General features: G+C 37.5%; 1 protein-coding gene across 1 annotated transcript in view; it reads left to right on the plus strand.

The window, feature by feature from the left end:
- LOC135610158 (cation/H(+) antiporter 15-like) overlaps nucleotides 1–24,195 on the plus strand; it is a 34,640-nt gene extending 10,445 nt beyond the window's left edge. The window contains exon 5 of the mRNA XM_065104312.1: nucleotides 24,059–24,195. The gene's annotated coding sequence lies outside the window, so the exon portion shown is untranslated. The remainder of the gene's footprint in view (nucleotides 1–24,058) is intronic.
- The last annotated feature ends 351 nt before the right edge of the window (nucleotides 24,196–24,546 follow it).

A 24,546-nucleotide genomic window follows, 5' to 3' on the forward strand; every position in this document is an offset into this window, starting at 1 on the left:
TTTACAGCCATAAAGCTTGATTTGTGGCCTCAAAGTATGCCACAAATTCAGCTTCCATTGTTAATGATGCAGTAAGCGATTGCTTTGCACTTTCCCAAGAAATTACCCTACTAGCTAATATGAATACAAATCCTGAAGTGAACTTTCTACTGTCAATGCAATTTGCAAAATCAGCATCTGAATATCCTATTACTTCAAGCTGATATGATCTCTTGTATGTGAGCATATAATCTTTCGTCTTCTATAGATATCTCATTACTTTCTTTGCAGCTTTCTAATGATCCATTCCTGGGTTACTTTGGTATTTTCCTAGCATTGCAACTATAAAAATGATATATGGTCTTGTACAGGTTTGAGCATATAATAGACTTTCAACTGCACACACATAAGAAATATTCTTTATTTGATTATTTTCTAAGTCATTTTTCGAACATTGGTTTTGGTTGAATTTTTCACCTCTAGTAATAGGTATATCACTAGATGAGCAAAGTGTTAGGATTGGAGTGACACTAAGAGGGGGGGGTGAATTAGTGCAGCGGTAAAGTGTGATAAACTTTTAACGATTTAAACACTTTCGGGAACTTCGTACGATAAAAGTAACGTTTTCGTTTGAAACCGTTTCGATTGCATTTTAACTTGAAGAGATAAGTAAGACGGAGACAAAGCAGTATAGCATTAAAGTGCAAATGGTTTGTAGTAATATAAATGACAATAAGTAAATGCAAACCAGAGATTACATCGATTTTACAATGGTTCGGTCAAATGACCTACATCCACTTGCGAGGCCCCTCTTCGATGAGGCTCCCACCTTCCACTAGCAAATCTCTTGAAAGGGAAGGGTAAATACCCCTCTTACAACTTTTACAAGCGGTTCACTCTCTTACAGATTTTCAGCAAGAAAGAAGGAGGTGAACACTAGCAAATTGAAAACAAGAAAGGCAAAGACTCTTCTAAGACTTTTCTCTCAATCACTTGCTGCACAAAAAGTTGTCTTCTCAGCTGAGACTTGAGGGGTATTTATAGGCCTCAAGAGGATTCAAATTTGGGCTCCAAAAATTTGAATTCTCTTATGTTCCCGATGCTGGCGGTGCCACCGCCCAGCGCTCGGGTGCTGGGCGGTGCAACCGCCCAGCCCAGGAGGTGTCACCGCCCAGCTCTCGGGTGCTGGGCGGTGCCATCGCCTAGGCCAATTCAGCTCACTGGTTGGGCTCCAAACTTGGCCCAAACCAGTCCGAACTCGGGCCCAATTGGCCCTTACTTGGGTTATAGGATTAACACCTAATCCTTGTTGAATCTCGGATTTTGATGATGAAGTCAATTGTCATTTGTTGTCTAATCTATGTGTTGAGATAAGTGTGCAGGATTAACTACGATGAAAGTTAGACAAGCAGCAGGAGTTGCGCCGGATTCAAGTTCATGATCACGTTGGGAGTTCGAGAGTTCAACGGAAGTTCGGACGGTCGTCGGAGGTTCTGCGAGAAAAGATCCGAGAAGTCCAGAAGCTTGCCAAGCGAAGCTCATCGGAACTTGCCAAGTGGATCGTCGCAAAGTCCAGGAGTTTGCCGGAAGTCCGCAGGAGCATCACCGAGGGTTCATCGGATGATCGACGGAAGTTCGCCGGAAGAAGCGATTGACGCACCGAAGCAAAGCTGCAGAAATTGTCTTAGATCTAATCGTAGTTAGCACGTTGATTAAGTTGGAAAATGGGAGGTGATCCCATTAGCTTAATCTTGGGGCAATTGGGCCCTTGAAAGACTGAAATTGGGCCGAATGGAGCTAACCATTCGGACCCTGATTGCACCAGGAGGTGCAACCGCCTAGGCCACCGCCTGGGCTAAGCCTCCCAGCGAGACTGGACGGTGCAACCTCCCCAGCCAGGAGGTGGCACCGCCTGAGCTCAGTCTTCGAGCTAGACTGGGCGGTGCAACCTCCCTGACAGAGAGGTGGCACCGCCTGAGCTCAGTCTTCGAGCAAGACTGGGCGGTGCAACCTCCCTGACAGAGAGGTGGCACCGCCTGAGCTCGGTCTTCGAGCTCTGGCAGAGAGGTGCAACCGCCTCAGTCAAGAGGTGGCACCGCCTGGGCTCAGTCTTCGAGCTCTGCCAGGCGGTGCAACCTCTCTAGTCAGGAGGTGCAACCGCCTGATCCCGGAATTCCGGGATTTGATCGTTTTGAGCTCCAAATTTGAATTGGGTTGGGGCCTATAAATACCCCACCCATTCAGCACTGAAAAGATACAGACCTACACCGAATTCTTGATCTTTTCTGTGATTCTAAGAGCTCAAATTTGTGTAAAGTCCTAAAGTTCTCCTCTTTTTGTTCTTCAAGTCTTGAGTTGTAAAGAGAGGAGAGAAAGGTCCTGTAAGGGTTGTCTCCTGAGCCCATCAAAAGGAGTGAATCTGTAAAAGGGCAGTTGGCCTTCGCCTATTGAAGGAAGGCCTCTAGTTGACGTCGGTGACCTCGTCGGTGGAGGAAGCCAAAAGTGGAGTAGGTCAAAACTGACCGAACCACTCTAAATCTCTGGTTTGCGTTTACTTTGAGCACTTTATCATTACTGCAAACCTCCTACATAGCTACTGCTCTCTACGCCTTTACAAACAAGTTTCTAAGTGCTGATCTTTCCGAATCTGCATTCAGACGTAAATCGGTGTTTTCATACATTACAGTTTACGATTACGTTTTGTAACTGCAAACTGTCTTCTGCGCTTTTACGAACGAGTTTCTTTGCAGTTTACATTTACATTTTGATTCTATTTATAACTGCAAACTGTCTTCTGCAATTTTACGAACGAGTTTCAACATTTAGACGTAAAACTGCATTTAGACGTAAATCGGCTTTCCTCGCACAATCATCAGATTTCAGTTTACGTTTACGTCTTGATTTCAATTGCATACTGCCTTGTGCGAGTCTACAAACGAGTTTCAAAGTTCAGACGTAAATCTGCGTTTAGACGTAAATCTGCTTTTTGCAGATTACTTTTTGAGCTGTACAATAGCAGCACACTGTCTTTATATTTCTGCTTAAACTGCGCTTAGACGCAAACTGTGTTTAGACGCAAACTGTGTTTAGACGCAAACTACGCTTAGACGCAAACTGCGCTTAGACGCAAACTGCGCTTAGACGCAATCTGCGCTTAGACGCAATCTGCATTTAGACGTAAACTGTGTTTAGACGTAAACTGCACTTAATCATAAGTAATCTTAGAATCAGCTTTCGCATCAAAATAGTTTTTATCGAACGAACGCAGCTTTCATTTTTAATCGCTGAAAGATTTCCGCTGCACTAATTCACCCCCCCCCCCCTCTTAGTGCTCTCGATCCTAACAATTGGAATCAGAGCAAGGTTAACTCTCTAACGGATTAAAACCCAAGAGAAATGGCATACGCCGGAAACCAAGAGGGGCATTCTATTACGCGTCCACCCATGTTCAGTGGGACGGACTACACCTACTGGAAGACCCAAATGAGGATCTTTCTTATTTCTATGGATTTTGAACTGTGGAATCTTGTCGAAAATGGATTTTCGAAGTCTTCTCTTCCAATGATCGATTGGAATGATTTGGAGAAGAAGGCTTTCGCTCTTAATGCAAAGGCTATGAATGCCTTATTTTGTGCACTTGACAAAAACGAGTTTAACTGTGTTTCAACTTGTGAAACTGCATTTGATATTTGGCACACACTCGAAGTGACCCATGAAGGCACAAGTAGAGTAAAAGAGTCAAAAATCAATTTGCTGTTACATTCTTTCGAACTTTTCCGGATGAAACCGAGTGAAACCATTGGCGACATGTTTACCCGTTTCACGGATGTCGTCAACGGTCTAAAAGGACTCGGAAAGAGTTTTTCGGATTTTGAGCTTGTTAATAAGATACTAAGATCTCTTCCTAAGTGTTGGGATCCTAAAGTCACTGCTATTCAAGAGGCAAAAGATCTGCGAAATTTCCCTCTTGAAGAACTAATCGGGTCATTAATGACCTACGAAATGACTTGTAAAGCTCATGAAGAGCAAGAAGACATCCTTCCAAAGAACAGGAAGGATATGGCACTCAAAACTTCTGAATGCCACTTGAGAGAAAACTCAAGTGATGAGGACTGTGATGATGACTTGGCACTTCTAACAAGAAAGTTTAAAAAGTTCTTTAAAAGAAACAAGTTTAAGAATGATGCAAAAAATAAACTTGAACCCAAGAAGGACCAAGTAATCTGCTATGAATGCAAAAAGCCGGGACACTACAAGAGTGATTGTCCCCAAGTCAAAAGGAGAACATCAAAGAAGAAGGCGCTTCAAGCAACATGGGATGACTCGAGCGCATCCGAAAAAGAGGAGTCCAACACCGAGCAAGTTGCTCATTACGCCTTAATGGCCATCGAAGATGAGGTAACAAATTCAATAGATGCAGATTTATCATTCGATGAATTATTAAATGCTTTCCATGAATTGTTTGATGAGTGTAAGACTATCAGTAGTAAATACAAATTGCTAAAAAAGGAGCATGATAGTCTTATTTGTAATTTCGATAAGTTAAATGCTGAACATCATGATAGTTTAAGCCCATGCATAAAATGCCATGATCTAGAAACTCTCCAAAAAGAAAACTTGCTACTTAAGGACACCTTGAAGAAATTCGAGGTTGGTAGCAAGTCATTGAACATGATCCTTACAAACAAGGGTCACGTTCCCAAAAGAAGTGGAATTGGATTTGTGAGAAGTCCTCACCAAAATCCAACCACCTTCATAAAAGGCTCCATCTTACATATTCGACATCAAGACAAATGTAACTTTTGTTGTAAATTTGGACACAAGACACATTGTTGTCCATTCAAGAAAATAAGTCCAAACAAATTGATTTGGGTTCCTAAAGGAACCATGACAAATTCTATGCAACATGATAAGAAATGCAGATATATTTGTGAGGCACCCAAAAGCAAATGGGTACCTAAACATCATCCTTTCTTGTAGAAAACTAAACAATCGCAAGCTAGGAGCAAGAGATGGTACCTTGATAGTGGATGCTCAAGGCATATGACCGGAGATCCATCTCAATTCTCTAAGCTCACTAGCATAGACGAAGGATATGTCACCTTCGGAGACAACAACAAGGGTAAAATCATTGGCAAAGGAACCATAGGTAACAAATCCAACTTCTCTATTGAAGATGTTTTGCTAGTTGATGGTTTAAAACATAACCTCTTGAGCATTAGTCAATTATGTGATAAAGGATATATTATAAGATTTGAATCTAATGCTTGCATCATTGAAAAACCACACAAAAATATATCTTTGATTGCATTGAAACAAAATAACGTATACACTATTGACATCAATGATTTGTGTAATGAAATGTGTTTTTCTGCTTTGAATGAGGATACTTGGATATGGCATAGAAGATTAGGTCATGCTAGCATGAAACTAATCACTCAAATATCATCCAAAGAACTTGTAAGAGGAATTCCTCATATCAAGTTCATCAAAGATAATGTATGTGATGCTTGCCAATTAGGTAAACAAATTAAGAGTAGCTTCAAATCTAAAAATCAAATAAGCACCTCTAGGCCCTTACAATTGATCCATATGGACTTGTTCGGACCAATCTCCACATCAAGCCTAGGAGGTAGCAAATACGCCTTCGTCATCGTGGATGACTATAGCAGATACACATGGACTTACTTCTTAAAACAGAAAAGTGAGTGCCTTAGATCTTTTACCAAGTTTTGCAAACTTGTTCAGAATGAGAAAGGGTCTATGATTTCATCAATTAGAAGTGATCATGGTGGTGAATTTCAAAACCATGATTTTCAGGAATTTTGTGAACTCAATGGATACAACCATAATTTCTCTACTCCTAGAAATCCTCAACAAAATGGAGTTGTAGAAAGAAAAAATCGAAATTTATAAGAAATGGCAAGAACCATGTTGAATGAACACAACCTACCCAAATATTTTTGGGCCGAAGCCGTAAATACTGTATGCTACATTATGAATAGAGTTCTAGTAAGACCTCTACTAACCAAAACTCCCTATGAGTTATGGAACAATAAAAAACCCAATGTTTCATATTTTAAAGTCTTTGGGTGTAAGTGTTTTATCTTAAATGAAAAGGACAACTTAGGAAAATTTGATGCTAAATCCGATGAAGGAATCTTTCTTGGTTATTCTACTGTTTCTAAAGACTTTCGTATCTTCAATAAAAGAACTTTAATTATCGAAGAATCCTTGTTTTCAATGAGATTTCCGAAATCACGAAAAATGATCTTGACGAAGATGTTAATTTTGATTCCTTGAATTTAAATGAAACTCCTTCTCCAACTAGCAACTTGGATGCATCCACTCCCGAAATATCCTTACCCAAGGATTGGAAGTATGTAGATGCTCATCCCAAGGAGCTAATCTTAGGAGACACGTCAAAGGGGGTTCAAACACGATCTTCTCTTAAAACTTTTTGTGCAAACGCCGCCTTTCTCTCCCAAATTGAACCCAAATGCATTGACGAAGCCATGAAAGATGATTCATGGATTATCGCAATGCAAGATGAATTGAATCAATTTGAGAGAAATGAGGTGTGGAAGCTTGTTCCTAGGCCAAATGACCATTTAGTTATTGGTACTAAATGGGTTTTCAGAAACAAGCAAGATGAAAATGGTATTGTGGTTAGAAACAAGGCTAGATTAGTGGCCAAAGGTTTCAACCAAGAAGAAGGTATCGATTACGAAGAAACCTTCGCACCTGTGGCTCGATTGGAAGCCATAAGGATGCTCCTTGCCTATGCTAGTTGTAATAATTTTAAGTTATTTCAAATGGATGTTAAAAGCGCTTTTCTAAATGGCTTTATTTCCGAAGAAGTTTATGTTGAACAACCTCCTGGATTTGAAAATAATAGCCTCCCTAATCATGTGTTTAGATTAACTAAAGCTCTCTATAGTTTAAAACAAGCCCCAAGGGCTTGGTATGAGAGACTTAGTTCTTTTCTTATCAAAAATAACTTTACAAAAGGCAAGGTTGATACTACATTGTTTATCAAGAATTTTGAAAATAATTTTCTCATTGTTCAGATTTATGTTGATGATATCATCTTTGGCTCTACAAATGAATCTCTTTGTGAATCTTTTGCTAAAACTATGAGTCTTGAATTCGAAATGAGCTTAATGGGAGAATTAACATTCTTCTTAGGTTTACAAATCAAACAACTAAGCAATGGCATCTTTATTAGTCAAACTAAATATGCCATGAATTTATTAAAAAGGTTTAATATGAACAACTCAAAGGCTAGTAACACTCCTATGAGCACCTCCACTAAGTTAGAAATTGATGAAAGTGGAGAAAGCTTTGATCAAAAAACTTATAGGGGTATGATAGGAAGTTTACTTTACCTCACTGCCACCAGACCAGACATCATGTTCAGTGTAGGACTTTGTGCTAGATTTCAATCAAACCCTAAGATATCTCATCTCAAAGCAGTTAAAAAAAAACTTAGATATCTTAATGGAACCACAAATCTAGGATTATGGTACCCAAAATCAGAAAATTTTGAGTTAACAGCTTATGCTGATGCGGACTTCGCTGGCTGTAGACTAGGTAGAAAAAGCACATCAGGATCATGTCAATTTTTAGGACATGCCCTTGTTTCCTGGTCTTCAAAGAAACAAAGCTCGGTTGCTCTATCAACAACCGAAGCTGAATATATTGCAGCAAGTGCATGCTGTGCACAAGTTGTATGGATGAAAAACACTTTAGAAGATTACAAAGTTAATCTTAAAGATATTCCCATTAAATATGATAACACGAGTGCAATATGCTTAACTAAGAATCCTATACAACACTCAAGAACAAAACATATTGATATTAAACATCACTTTATACGAGATCATGTCACTAATCATGACGTAACCATAGAGTTCATTGATACTAAACATCAACTAGCTGACATTTTTACAAAACCTCTAAGTGAAGAACAATTTGATTTCATTCGAAAAGAATTAGGAATGTTGATGTGTCCGAATAGATAAATTTGTTAAAATTATTTTTTGGACTATAATGAATGATCAAATCACTTGATTGCCATGTTTCTATATGTGAAAATCTATAACAAAATCTTGTCCGAATGCATCTTATTTATAAAACAGATTTTCTCGTACACTTTCATGAAAAATAAGTTTCTGAAATAGATTTGATGAAGTGATTCATGTGTATGTATTCCATCCTGCAAAATCTTTACATAGACAATGGATTATAACAAAAAGGGGAAGAAGTATTTAAAGTAATCTATGTAAAATTCCTCTATAAGCTTGCTATTATTATTTTCCTGGTATCATAATTACTATGCTTTTTGTTGATGACAAAGGGGGAGATATATGAATTGATAAACACTGCCATGATTAGAAATACTATGAGTGATGCTATAAACACATTGCTATGATTATGCCATCCTTGCATCACCAAGAGATATATGAACATGTGCTAAAGTTTGCATTATGCCCTGAGTTGATATCTTATCATGTGAAGAAAATGCAAAACTTGCTAGAATATTTCAAATGTGTGCATCATGTAATAGTGCTTCACAGCTTTAAATGATAATGTTCAAAATACATGATGAATAGTTACAAACACAATCATACAAACTTGATGATGTATGTCAAGCCTTGACATCATCTTTGAAGAGATACATCATGATGAGTATCATGATGGGAGTATTGATAAGTTTAACTGATCTAACTTATCAATACGTCACTTGAATTCTTAGGTCTTGAATTCAAGGTTTACTTATCTCAACTATGGCATATAGACAGGGGGAGTTAAGGATAACTCCATTATCAATTGATTGTCATCATCAAAAAGGGGGAGATTGTTGAATCTCGGATTTTGATGATGAAGTCAATTGTCATTTGTTGTCTAATCTATGTGTTGAGATAAGTGTGCAGGATTAACTACGATGAAAGTTAGACAAGCAGTAGGAGTTGCACCGGAGTCAAGTTCATGATCACGTTGGGAGTTCGAGAGTTCGACGGAAGTTCGGACGGTCGTCGGAGGTTCTGCGAGAACAGATCCGAGAAGTCCAGAAGCTTGCCAAGCGAAGCTCGTCGGAACTTGCCAAGTGGATCGTCGCAAAGTCCAGGAGTTTGCCGGAAGTCCGCAGGAGCATCACCGAGGGTTCATCGGATGATCGATGGAAGTTCGCCGGAAACTCGCCGGAAGAAGCGATTGACGCACCGAAGCAAAACTGCAGAAATTGTCTTAGATCTAATCGTAGTTAGCATGTTGATTAAGTTGAAAAATGGGAGGTGATCCCATTAGCTTAATCTTGGGGCAATTGGGCCCCTGAAAGACTGAAATTGGGCCGAATGGAGCTAACCATTCGGACCCTGATTGCACCAGGAGGTGCAACTGCCTAGGCCAGGAGGTGGCACCGCCTGGGCTAAGCCTCCCAGCGAGACTGGGTGGTACAACCTCCCCAGCCATGAGGTGGCACCGCCTGAGCTTAGTCTTCGAGCTAGACTGGGCGGTGCAACCTCCCTGACAGAGAGGTGGCACCGCCTGAGCTCAGTCTTCGAGCAAGACTGGGCGGTGCAACCTCCCTGACAGAGAGGTGGCACCGCTTGAGCTCGGTCTTCGAGCTCTGGCAGAGAGGTGCAACCGCCTCAGTCAAGAGGTGGCACCGCCTGGGCTCAGTCTTCGAGCTCTGCCAGGCGGTGCAACCTCTCCAGTCAGGAGGTGCAACCGCTTGATCCCGGAATTCCGGGATTTGATCGTTTTGAGCTCCAAATTTGAATTGGGTTGGGGCCTATAAATACCCCACCCATTCAGCACTGAAAAGATACAGACCTACACCGAATTCTTGATCTTTTCTATGATTCTAAGAGCTCAAATTTGTGTAAAGTCCTAAAGTTCTCCTCTTTCTGTTCTTCAAGTCTTGAGTTGTAAAGAGAGGAGAGAAAGGTCCTGTAAGGGTTGTCTCCTGAGCCCATCAAAAGGAGTGAATATGTAAAAGGGCAGTTGGCCTTCGCCTATTGAAGGAAGGCCTCTAGTTGACGTCGGTGACCTCGTCGGTGGAGGAAGCCAAAAGTGGAGTAGGTCAAAACTGACCGAACCACTCTAAATCTCTGGTTTGTGTTTACTTTGAGCACTTTATCATTACTGCAAACCTCCTACATAGCTACTTCTCTCTGCGCCTTTACGAACAAGTTTCTAAGTGCTGATCTTTCCGAATCTGCATTTAGACGTAAATTGGTGTTTTCATACATTACAGTTTACGATTACGTTTTGTAACTGCAAACTGTCTTCTGCACTTTTACGAACGAGTTTCTTTGCAGTTTACATTTACATTTTGATTCTATTTATAACTGCAAAATGTCTTCTGCAATTTTACGAACGAGTTTCAACATTTAGACGTAAAACTGCATTTAGACGTAAATCGGCTTTCCTCGCACAATCATCAGATTTCAGTTTACGTTTACGTCTTGATTTCAATTGCATACTGCCTTGTGCGAGTCTACAAACGGGTTTCAAAGTTCAGACATAAATCTGCGTTTAGACGTAAATATGCGTTTAGACGTAAATCTGCTTTTTGCAGATTACTTTTTGAGCTGTACAATAGCAGCACACTGTCTTTATATTTCTGCTTAAACTGCGCTTAGACGCAAACTGTGTTTAGACGCAAACTGTGTTTAGACGCAAACTGCGCTTAGACGCAATCTGCGCTTAGACGCAAACTGCGCTTAGACGCAATCTGAGCTTAGACGCAATCTGCATTTAGACGCAAACTGTGTTTAGACGTAAACTGCACTTAATCATAAGTAATCTTAGAATCAGCTTTCGCATCAAAATAGTTTTTATCGAACGAACGCAGCTTTCGTTTTTAATCGCTGAAAGATTTCCGCTGCACTAATTCACCCCCCCCCCCCTCTTAGTGCTCTCGATCCTAACAATCCTAACCCTAATTAACATGCTAACTACGAATTTATAGACATTTTCTAAGCTATTACAAAGTCCGTAAGTCAAGACTTCTTCCGGCGAGCTTCCGGCGAACTTCCGACGGTCTTCCGATAAACTCTCGGAAACCATTCTGCGGACTCCCGGCAAGCTCCTAGACTTCACGATTTGATCTTGGCGAGTTCCAACGAGCTTCTTCGGTAAGCTCTGATCTTTCTTGGTGAGCTCCGCGAACTTCCAACGAACCTTCCGGCGAGCTTCCGAAAAACCCTTCGGCAAGCTCCCTACTCCTTCTCGGCTAGTTCCGGCAGCATTCCCGACGAACCTTCGGACTTCCGTCGAACTCTCGAACTCCCAACGAATCCTTCGCGCTTGACTCCAGCACTTTGTTTCGCTTTATGTCTTCATCATTATCGTAGTTAATCCTGCACACACAAACCAAAACTCAACTCCGATCTAGACAATTATTACAACGCGAATTGACATTTTGTTGCTCGGCACGTCATTGGTTGGCGCTTCGTCCAATTCTTCGGTGCATCGTCCTCTCTTGCGGCTTGTTGCCCAATCGGCGGTTGACCTCCGCAACCCCGATATCCTTAGCGCAATTTTGCTCTCCTTGGCCCGATGCCCGACATCCGAAGCATTCAGCCATCCAATATCCTAACGTGATCTCTTCGGGCGCAACGTCAATTCCTCCTGCGTCAACTATCTAAACCTGATCGAGTAGACCTGCATCGCTCAAAATGCAGTTTAAATCATAAACACATATTAAGTGGTTTCATCATCAAAATACGAGATTCAATAATCTCCCCCTTTTTGATGATGACAACCACTTGATGACGGAGTTAACCTTAACTCCCGGAGTTTAAACAAACTCCCCCTATCAATATGCCATATTGATAGAACCTTGAATTCAAACTGAATTCAAGTCATTGCAATATTCATCATGAATACTTGCAACACATCATCATGAACATATGCATAAACTTATGCATATCATGTCATCAACATACTTCTCCCCCTTTGTCATCAACAACAAGGAGAAGTACAACTATTCTTTGTCTTTGTAATATAAGTTCAACTCATTGCATGAAAAATATAATATTAAGTTTTATCATCATACAGTTTTGAAGCTAGAAAATTTAGCAAGTAATGCATCATGCTTAGGACATTCAAGCTATCAAGTTTTAGATATGCAAGTTTTACAGCATACAAGATAGCACTTTTGGTAATGTTCAAGATAGTAAGTTCTACATCATGCAAGCTAGCAATATTGAGATGTTAAAGAAAGCAACTCTTGCTTCTTGAAATATGCAAATTTGTCAAGTTTTGCTAGATGTGCAAGTTCGCATTTTTGCCTCTTAAGATAGGAAAGATAGCACATTTGCTTCTTTTGAGATAGCAACTTTTTGCTTCTCTTTAGACTACAAGCTAGCAATTTTTACGATATGTAAGTTTCACAATATACAAGCTAGCAAAAATTTCGAAAGCAAATGCAAGATAGCTTTCTTGTGTAAGCTCATAATTCTTGCTTCCTATTGCAATGTGCAAGTTGCAAGTTTTGCTTCTTGAGATAGGCAAGATAGCACTTTTGCAATTTTTGTTTCTTAAGATAGGCAAGCTTGTGATGTTCAAAATAACAAGCTCTTTCTTCTAGAAGTGTCATTTTTGCTTTCTTTGCAAAGTGTAAGCTAGCAAAATGTTTGAAAAAGTGATCAAGTTTTGCAACATACAAGCTAGCAAAAATGCCAAACTAGCAAGAGATAATGTTTTACATGAGGCAAGCAAACAATTTGGCAAATGTTACATTTGCATCTTCTCTTTTGAGAAGTGCAATTTTTGCTTTCATCTTAAATTGTGCAAGCTAGTTAGTTTGCCTCTTTTCATGATGTCCACGCTAGAAATTATTGCTCCCCCTTTGTCATTGTCAAAAAGAAGGGAAGACCCTTATATCAATTTTCATATTATGACAAAGGTAAATATCATTCTTATTTGTGCATCATTATATATTCAAATTAAAACATACACAATTTCAATAACCTTATTTTTCATGCACGATACCGAAAAATAAATCAATCATCATTAATAAGCATATCATACATGATACTCAAACATTAAAATTTTTAAGCATTTATCAACATGTTGATCATGATACACATCATATGCAATAAATACATCATGTACATCATTATCATAAGTATTGCATACATCATTTTAACTTTATGAATATTTCATCATTGCATGCATTATACCAAAACATTTCAAGCCATGCAAGCCATAAATACAAAGAAATCATGTCATGAAGGATAAAATCATTTGAATACCAAAAGACATGATTCATATAGTAAATATCTTCTTTAAATAAAATATCAAGAAAAATCATAGGAGTACAAAGAAGAGATCTTGTTTTAAAAGAAAAATCAAGCAATAACTCCAAGAACTCACAAGGAAAAATCATGATTCATTTAGAAAATCTCCTCTCAAGAGAATATCAAGTAAAATCGTAGAAGATCGATTAATGAGAAATTTTGATTTATAATAAAATCTCATGTATCGAATGTCGAGAAATCAAAATGATGATTTATATAAAAAAATATCACAAGTTATATTCAAGAGAAAAATCATCATTCATTTTCAACTTATTCAATTTGTCACATCAATATTTCTTAGATATGCATGATACCAAAACATGGTTTTAAATCTTTAACATATAACATGCATAAATTGAAAGGAGAAGGGAAGAATTCAAACGTACAAAGATTTCAACCATAAACAAATGTAAGACCAAGTCATGAATCCAAAATTTCATGAATCAAAATGATCATCAAAGGTAATCTCATGTTATTCCAAAAAATCAATATCATGATTTTGATAAAACTCATTTCAAATTTAAATCATCAAAATATCAACATTACTTTCAAGAGATTCAAAATGGTATACATAGATTTATCATAATAAACATCAAGATCAATAGGATAGAGAAAAATAATTTTTCAAGGAAAAAATATTTTCCTCTTTTTAGTTGTTTCAATTCATATGATTTTATTTCACTTATACGAAATAAAAACATGTATAATGTTTAAAACTAAGATTTATTACAACAAAGATTAATAAGGCACTTTCATTATGGTAAAAATCAATAATCCATAAATCACAAGATTCATATGCATGATTTCGAAATTTATTAAGCATGATCATTATGCATGACACTAAAACATGGTTTCAAAATGTTTAATATTTTCATTACATCATTATGCAATGGTTTCATTGAACATAATTTTGAATGATTCTTATAGATAACTAAAACTTCTTTAGTTTTAATTTATGTGATTGATTTTATATTATCATGCTCAAGTTTTGTTCTTATGTCAAAAACATACATCATGTTTGAAAACTAAAGACAAGGTTTTAAAAAAAATCATCAAGCCTTCCATATAAAAACCATGCATCATCATTGAAGGTTAATATGGAAATCATCAAAATACACATTCTTGCTTCTCAAGCACATATATATGATTATTTAAATCTAACATTTTATTCTATTAACATAAAACATACAATTTTCAAGAAAAATAATTATTCAAAAGAAAAGAGAAAATGCATCATGGAAAACATCAAGTAATTTCAAAATAATTCAAGAGAGTTGAGTTACTTACCTTGTAGTCGAAGCCCGTCAAAGCCCAATTCGCCGTTTCACCTTTGGAAGTTCTTGATTCATCCTTGGTTGCCTTCCTCTTCTTTGGCCTCTTCCTCCGTTCAAGTTCATTATTTATTTTAGATTTTTGTTTAATAAACTTATTAAGATTTAGTGTTCGAAATTCAAGTTCATCATTGTCCTCATCACTTGAGTCATTGCTCAAGTGGCATCCATTTGTCCGGAGTTCCAAATCCTTCCTGTTCTTTGGAAGGTGATTTTGTTCATCATGTGCATTGTGCACCATTTCATATGTCATCAACAAACCAATTAGTTCTTCAAGTGAAAAAATATTTAAATCTTTTGTTTCTTATATTGCGGTTATTTTAGAATCTCACCTTTTTGGAAGGGATCTTAAGATCTTGCTTACGAGATCAAAATTCAAAAAAGATTTACTAAGAACTCTTAGATTATTGACGACATCCGTGAAACGGGTGTACATGTCGCCTATAGTCTCGCTTGGTTGCATTTGAAAAAGCTCAAAATCATGCAATAAAATGTTAACTTTCGAGTCTTTGACTCTACTAGTTCCCTCGTGCGTGATTTCAAGTGTTCGCCAAATATCAAAAGCCGTTTCGCACGTAGAAATCCGATTGAACTCATTTTTGTCTAAAGCGCAAAATAAGGCATTCATAGCCTTTGCGTTTAAAGAAAAATACTTCTTCTCCAAATCCGATCATTCGTTCATCGGTTTAGAGAGAAGTTGAAAACCATTTTCAATGATATTCCATAAATCCAAATTCATAGAAATCAAGAAAACTCTCATTCGAGTTTTCCAATAAGTGTAGTACAATCCTTTAAACAACGGTGGACGAAAAACCGATAAGCCCTCTTGAAAGCCATAAAGAGCCATTTCTCTCGGGTGTAAATCCGAAATGAGAAATACCGGGCTCTGATACCAATTGTTAGGATCGGAGTGGCACTAAGAGGGGGGGGTGAATTAGTGCAGCGGTAAAGTGTGATAAACTTTTAACGATTTAAACACTTTCGGAAACTTCGTACGATAAAAGTAACGTTTTCATTTGAAACCGTTTCGATTGCGTTTTAACTTGAAGAGATAAGTAAGACGGAGACAAAGTAGTATAGCATTAAAGTGCAAATGGTTTGCAGTAATATAAATGACAATAAGTAAATGCAAACCAGAGATTACGTCGATTTTACAGTGGTTCGGTCAAATGACCTACATCCACTTGCGAGGCCCCTATTCGATGAGGCTCCCACCTTCCACTAGCAAATCTCTTGAAAGAGAAGGGTAAATACCCCTCTTACAACTTTTACAAGCGGTTCACTCTCTTACATATTTTCAGCAAGAAAGAAGGAGGTGAACACTAGTAAATTGAAAACAAGAAAGGCAAAGACTCTTCTAAGACTTTTCTCTCAATCACTTGCTGCACAAAAAGTTGTCTTCTCAGCTGAGACTTGAGGGGTATTTATAGGCCTCAAGAGGATTCAAATTTGGGCTCCAAAAATTTGAATTCTCTTATGTTCCCGATGCTGGCGGTGCCACCGCCCAGCCAAGCGGTGCCACCACCCAGCGCTCGGGTGCTAGGCGGTGCAACCGCCCAGCCCAGGAGGTGTCACCGCCCAGCTCTCGGGTGCTGGGCGGTGCCACCGCCTAGGCCAATTCAGCTCACTGGTTGGGCTCCAAACTTGGCCCAAACCAGTCCGAACTCGGGCCCAATTGGCCCCTACTTGGGTTATAGGATTAACACCTAATCCTAACCCTAATTAACGTGCTAACTATGAATTTAACGACATTTTCTAAGCTATTACAAAGTCCGTAAGTCAAGACTTCTTCTGGCGAGCTTCCGGCGAACTTCCGACGGTCTTCCGATAAACTCTCGGAAACCATTCTACGGACTCCCGGCAAGCTCCTAGACTTCACGATTTGATCTTGGCGAGTTCCAACGAGCTTCTTCGATAAGCTCTGATCTTTCTTGGTGAGCTCTGCGAACTTCCAACGAACCTTCCGGTGAGCTTCCGAAAAACCCTTCGGCAAGCTCCCTACTCATTCTCGGCTAGTTCCGGCAGCATTCCCGACGAACCTTCGGACTTCCGTCAAACTCTCGAACTCCCAATGAATCCTTCGCGCTTGACTCCAGCACTTTGTTTCGCTTTATGTCTTCATCATTATCGTAGTTAATCCTGCACACACAAACCAAAACTCGACTCCGATCTAGACAATTATTACAACGCGAATTGACATTCTGTTGCCCGGCACGTCATTGGTTGGCGCTTCGTCCGATTCTTCGGTGCATCGTCCTCTCTTGCGGCTTGTTGCCCAATCGACGGTTGACCTCCGCAACCCTGATATCCTTGGCGCAATTTCGCTCTCCTTGGCCCGATGCCCGACATCCGAAGCATTCAGCCATCCAATATCCTGATGTGATCTCTTCCGGCGCAACGTCAATTCCTCCTGCGTCAACTGTCTAAACCTGATCGAGTAGACCTGCATCGCTCAAAATGCAGTTTAAATCATAAACACATATCAAGTGGTTTCATCATCAAAATACGAGATTCAACACAAAGCTGCATATTAAATCTCTCCAAGATACGATTAATATACCCTTTATGAGACAATCCTAATAATTCTTAAAATCTATCCCTAAATATCTCAATGCCAATAACATAAGCTGCCTCATTCATATCAACCATCTTAAAGTTCTTGTTGAGAAATATATTGGTTTCATGAAATAAACCAAGATCACTACTGAAAAGTAAAATATTATCCACATATAAGATCAATATAATAAACTTATTCCTATTTACCTTCAGATATATGCACTGATCAACAGTGTTTTCCTTAAATTCGAAGGAAGTAATAGTATTATGAAACTTTATATACCATTGTTTAAAGGCTTGTTTAATGCCATAAATGGATTTCTTAAGTTTACAAGCCCAACTTTTTTTTCCCTTTTCTATGAATCATTTAGGTTATTCCATATAGATTTTCTCATCTAGATCCCTATTCAAAATTGTTGTTTTCACATCCATCTGATGCAACTCAAGATCATAATGAACTACTAATGCCATGACGATTCTCAACGAATCCTTTCTAGAAACTGAAGAAAATGTTTTGTTATACTCGATGCCTTCTTTTTTAGAAAAACATTTGGCTACAAGTCTGGCTTTATATCATTCGATATTGCCCGTTAAGTCATGTTTTGTCTTAAAGACCAATTTACAACTAACTCTTTTACAATTATTGGATAATTCAACGAGTTCCCAAACACTATTTTGGACCATTAATTTTAACTCTTCTTTCATTACTTCATACCATTTTTCAGAATCGTTACTTTCTATGGCTTATGAAAACAATAAGGGGTCTCTTTTTATTCCTATATCATAATCTGATTCTTGTAGATATACCACATAATAATCAGAAATGACATACTTTCTTTTCTTTTGAGATCTTCTCAAAGCTGCCAATTGTGATTGTTCTACAAGATCATCAACAGCGGCGACATCATCATCATCATGTGAGAGTTCTTCGATGTTATTTTGTTATTCACCCTCGTCAATGCTCTTATTAATTTGAGAAAAAATAATTTCTCGAATAAGAGATGATATAAGAGAATTAAATTGAATCTCCTCAATATTAAAATTGATCATTCGAGTTTTTCACTCCCATTTATTTCGTCATTTTTTAGGAATCTTGCATTACCAGATTCTACTATGCTCGTACTATGATTAGGGTAATAAAATATGTATCCCTTGGATTTTTCTAGATAACCAATAAAATATCCAAAAATAGTTCTTGGATTCAATTTCTTTTCATATGGATTGAATACTCTTATCTCTGCAAGATACCCCCAAATATGTAAATGTTTCAAACTAGGCTTCCTACCAGTCCACAACTCAAATGGAGTGGATGAAACTGACTTACTAGGAACCCTGTTCAAGATATACATAACCGTCCTAAGTGCTTCACCCCACATTGACTCAGGTACAGAGGAAACCCATATCATGCTTCTAACCATATCCATAAGAGTACGATTTCGTCTTTTAACAATACCATTCTACTATGACACACCTAGTAATGCATATTAAGCACAAATGCCTTGTTCTAGGAATCTTGCAAAATAACTAATATTCTTACTAGATTCATCATATATGTCATAAAATTCACTACCCCTGTCAGATTTGATAATTTTAGCTTTTCTATCTAATTATCTCTCGACTTCATTTATGTACACTTCAAGAGTATCAACGACCTGAGACTTTTTATCTATTAGATAAACATAGTCATATCTAGACAGGTTATCTATAAATACGATAAAATACCTTTCTCCACTAAAATAAGGAATATGGAGTGATTCGTAGATATCAGTATGAATAATCTTAAGGAGTCATTTACTTTTTGTGGCATTTTTCATTATATGTTTAGTTTGCTTTCCCTTAATGCAATCTATACAAACATCAAAATCAATAAAGTCTAAATGTTCTAAAATATTATCATTTACTAATCTTTCAATTCTTTCCTTGGAGATATGCCCCAATCGTCTATGTCACAATATAGAAGATCTTTCATTATTGAAACTATATTTCAATCCAACACTTGATTGCAGGGTCAATAATGTCTTTGCAAACTCAAGATTTAAATTAATTCTGTACAAACTATCATATAGAATTTCATAACTAACTTTATTGAATCATACAATATATTGAGTTTACCATTACCAAAAGAAAGATAATATCCTAACTCATCAATTCTAGATATAGAAACTAAATTTCTAGAAATAGTAGGAACATAACATGTGTCAACAAGATCCATCAGATGACCCGTTTCTAAGCGTAGACGATAAATCTCCACTGATATCACTTTTGCTTTAAAATGATTTCTCATAATAATGAATCTTTCATGTTCTTTTAGTTTCTGGATTGAAAGAAATCCCGACATATTATTGGTAATATGAGTTGAAGCACCAGAATCAATCCACCAAGTATTAGAAGGAACTTCTGTAATGTTTGATTCGAAACTTGCAAAAGTTGAGTTAATATCTTTCTTTTTAAACCAAGTCTTGTGTTTAATGCAGTCCTTCTTCGCATGTCCTTTCTTACCATAAAAGAAGCACTTTACAATAAAGACTTTTTTTTCATTAGTCTGTTTAATATTTTTAGACCCGACAAATTTCTTTAATGGATGATGCTTCAATTTTCTTTTCTTATTACTAGCTCCTTGAGTGGAAATCATGACATTATATGAACTTTCCTGCTTTAATCTTAATTCTTCCTAAATAGAATGAACTGCACTAGGAAAGACTCATCAACATTCATACCTAATGCTTTAAGTTTTGCAGCTTTATCAGCCATATCGAGTGTCATCATATTGAGCCGTAGTTAGTTCTTTCATTAGTGTGCTAGCCAATGACTTATCAACAGATTTAAATCTATCTTTAATAATATTTAAATATTTATGTGCACTAGTTGTAATCGGTAATGAAGTCTTTATATAATTTACAATCGTCATTCTTATGAATATTAAGCTAAGCCTATCAGATCTTTCCCAAGACTTTATTTCATTAACTTGTTCTACAGTACTTTCATCAGTCAAGTCTGCAGGCTTTTTAATAAGCAATGCTAAATCAAGATCTAATACGCCTAGTGTGAATTGCACATACTCTAACCATTCTAAATAATTTGATCCAGAGAGTACAAGGACACTAGAAGCATATGAATGTTTGGACGAAAGTACCATTGCAAAAATATAAAATAATATTAATTCTTTGATTTTTTTAAAAATTGATGAACTATTGATATCATCTATATTACACCTTTGGATGAAATATTGATATATCTAGTGTTCACTCAAGATCATCAATGGAGGACTAATACCATCCTTGTGAAATAGTATTGTTATTTTTTGGTATACAACCCTAAACTATAACAATATCCAGAATAGTATCATCCTACCTCATCACATAATTATTTAAGTAAATTCTCTTTTGGGATTATCTAAATATCCTAATTATGTATGTCATTATGAATATTATTTTTTTAATATCATTTAAGACTAATTCCTTAATATTATTTTATAAGTTATCGGTCTAGGTCACTTTGGTGGCTACAAGACCAATACAATAATATAAAATATAATTTAAAATATCTTATAAATTATAAAATTTTTATTGTAATTCATATCATAAAAGTCAATCATCCTAGGCCATTTGACAACTACAGGTCAGATAAAATTTAGGAAGATGAGTTACAAATAATATTAATCAATTTTTTTAATTTAATTTATGCTAAGCAATTCAATAATAGAATAACAACCATAATAATTATTTAACATTAATCAGTAAAAGAAAACTTATATGATAATCATGATAACATATAAATCATACATTATATGAAAGATAAACATTATTTCATAATTTCAAATATATACATGTGAATGACCTAATGAATATCCAAGAACAATAATTGGATTTTATTTATTACATATAAAAATATAATCAATAATTCATATGAGAAAACTATAAAAGTGAATCATAATTTATTATTTTTTAATCAATTAAATCCAATCAAATAATCAAACTATAATCATGATTAAATTCAATCATAATTATAATAAATCATATTTATCAATTTTATAATTAAGAATATAAATTAGAATTCTTAATTTTATAAGAGTAAAACTGTAAATATGGTGACAAGACATATATTGGAATTATGAAATTTATAAAGGGTAAAATTATAATTTGACAAAACCCTAGCCTTGAGGTCAAAATTATAAATATATCAAAACCTAGCTTGCCATTTGCGCCGTCGTCGCCTGCACGTGCGGTGCTATCGTTGCCCACGCGCAACCGCTGCCACCGCGGGGCTACCTCTGCCTGTGCGCGGTCACTACGATGGTTCCTGCTCTCACGTGGCCATCGCCTGGGTGCGGTTGCCCTGCCCGCGTGCGACCGCCGCTTGTGCGCAGCACCTGCCCGTGTGTGGCCGCCGCCTTGATGCGACCTACTGCCCTCATGTGGCCGTCGCATGAACATGGGTTCTGCTCGCGTGCGGCCGCTGCATGGGTGTGGTGCTGCCTGCGTGTGACCGCCACATGGGCACGGTGTTGCCGCCTGTTGTGCTGCGGTGCGCACGTTGCCCAGCGCAGCCTCTGTCGCTGCAGATTCATTGGTTGTACGCAGCAAGGTCAACGACGACCATTGCTGCTTCGCGATCATTGGAGAATAGGGATCATTCATGCATCATAAACAAAAATAATTGATCTAATATGGTTGATTTCAAGAATAGGCTCTGATACCAATTGTTAGCATAAAAATCTGTAATATGCTGTATTAAATGCGGAAACAATCTTTTATTTTAGGATTGAAATCAAATATAATTAGATCTAGTTTTACGATGCTTACCTTTTGATGCCATCTGAAAAAGTGATCTTTGTTTTGATCTACAAGGGCGTCGTCTTTAGATCTAAGTTTGCTGTCAATCTACAAGAAAACTAGATCCTTCACATCTCTTCAAGATCACCAGATTGACGGTTAGGGAGAAGAGTTGAGAGAGAAACTGTAATCTCTCAACTAAATCCCCAATGATATGCGTAATCTCTCTTCTTGTACAATCCCTAGAGGTTATATCTATTTATATGTGAGAGCAAGGGTCTAGAATAAGTAATTATGAGAGTTCCTATATGTCATCAGAATCTAATTAGTTATATTATATATCTTATTCAATTACAAAGGGCTATAAAATCTATCACAAAACATCGTTTAATCAGTTTAAAAAGGAACAACACATATTGGAACAAAGATATGAGTGCTTAGACTTCTTTTGGAGTGTCTCTGGAGGAAAAATAGTTTGATCATTTAAACGAGTAGTGAGAGTAACAAACATTAGTGTGTTCTTGAGAACAAGTAATAAGTCCATGCCTTTGAAGAAGGAAAAATTTTGAAGTATTCTAATTCAAAAAGAGAAAAGATCGAATAAGCCATCTCCTTGAGCATCAGAGTAAAAGCCAACCGGAAACCATTTGTCGCAACAAGAAACATTGCTACTAATTAGCTCTTCATGATCCATTGGATGGGAGACTCAACACATCGCTATTAATTCTGTGGTCCTGCCCTTTCAAGGTTATTAATGTCTCCATGTTGATCTAGTTTTCCACTGTTTTTAATCTTTTGCATTTAATTCTTCATCTGTTTCTTGTGGCCATAAATTACAGCAAGCCAATCTTCTTGATCTGTAAAGTTCACGATTGATCGACATCACTCTGTGTGGTTGTCTCCGTGAGGCCAGAGTATTGTTGCATCTAAACAAAAAGATTGATGTAAACGTAGGCTCCTCAGGTAGATTCATAAATATAGATGTAGAGCATGTTTACTTGCGAAAACCATAATTTTGGAGTAACATATCAAAAATGGTAATTGGATATTAAGGATTAATGCCATGTGCATATACATGTATATTTGCATGCTCATCTCATCCTTGTTAGGATTCAGAGTTTTGTCTCTACAAATTTCATTGACTAAGTTTCTGAAGCTTCCTGCACATCTTCTCTATTCATAAGTTTTTATCTTCTATTTGCTTGTTAATGTGCATAAATAAGTTGGAAAAAGTAATTGCTGTTGTGGTTTTCTTATTTTTGTGTTGTCTTAATCATCCTCAGAAAGCCAATTACATGAATATTTCCACTGATTGGTTGCGCAATCAAATGTTGTGCAAGTGGACCTCCACATGTTCCCAGTCACTAGATCCAGAAAATGCACCTTGGTTTAAGAAGAAAAAGGCATTAGAATTGAGAGAGCATATGAAAAAAGAAATTATAAAGTCAATTTTCATCTCCGATGACCTCAATTGAACTAGCTCTTGATATCAGAATCGAGAGTCAGTCATACATCGAATGCCAGAGATTTTAAAACAATGAAGCTTATATCCATAGATTCTAGCATGAAGCAGTAATTGTCTATGAGAAGAGATCTAATATGGTGCCTCCTGTATGGAAGTCTTTGTTCAGCCAGTGCAGAGTCAGTGGTCATCAAGAAACACATGGGCTGTAGAGAATCTGGAGAACACAGGTAAAAGATTATGCCAGTTTTGCCAGTCATCATAGCATAGCCTTGAAAGCCAGCTACGATTCATCAATAAGATCTAGTGAAACTGGCATCCTGACATGTTTCCAGCTTCTGGATGCAGAAAATGTACTTTGGTGTAAGACGAAAAAGCAATAGAATTGAATGCAAAGGTCATCGAGGAAAAACATGTCTGTAGAGAAACTAAAGAATGACAGCCATGAATTATGTCAGTTTCCCCAGTCATCTTATCATAATATTGGCAGCAGCCTTAGACAATTCATATATATATATCATCATCAGTAACATCAACAGACTGTTTGACTACACACAAGTGATTACATGCACAAGTTGCTTTTTATTTTCTTAACATATACATTTTTTTTTTTTTGCCAACTTATTTACTGTCTTCTGTTGATAGAGGTTAGAGCATGAGAAAGCCAGGATTCAGAAGGGGATGTGAGCTGAGGCAACCTCCAAATAGCTCTTCTAGCGTCGGGAACAGCTTCGTTTCTCTTGTTCTGGTCTCTTTGACAGCCACCAAAGCCCATTCTCGTCGCTTTATCTTTCCACCTTTGGATGTCCCTCCCTCTGGTTCTCAGTCTACTCGTATCAAGAAATGGTAATCCCCATCCATGAGAGTGGCTCACCTTTGTGCTCAGCTTATCCGCATAGCCACCACCATTTTCCTCTGCATCGGAACTCCAGCCGTCGCTACTACAAATGATTCTCTTCGGAGGAGATGCAAGATCAGGCCTGGGTGTTCTGTTTCGAGCCGGGCTGATCATAAATCCACAAACTGTGGGGTTGAAGCTATCTGAACTTCGGCCGTTGATGCAGCGGTCGACGACCGTGTTTGGAGAAGATGTAAGATGGGGCCCGGGTGTTCGATGCTGAGCCGGGCTCTTG

The sequence above is a fragment of the Musa acuminata genome, chromosome BXJ2-4 (assembly GCF_036884655.1).
Source record: "Musa acuminata AAA Group cultivar baxijiao chromosome BXJ2-4, Cavendish_Baxijiao_AAA, whole genome shotgun sequence".
Lineage (NCBI taxonomy): Eukaryota > Viridiplantae > Streptophyta > Magnoliopsida > Zingiberales > Musaceae > Musa > Musa acuminata.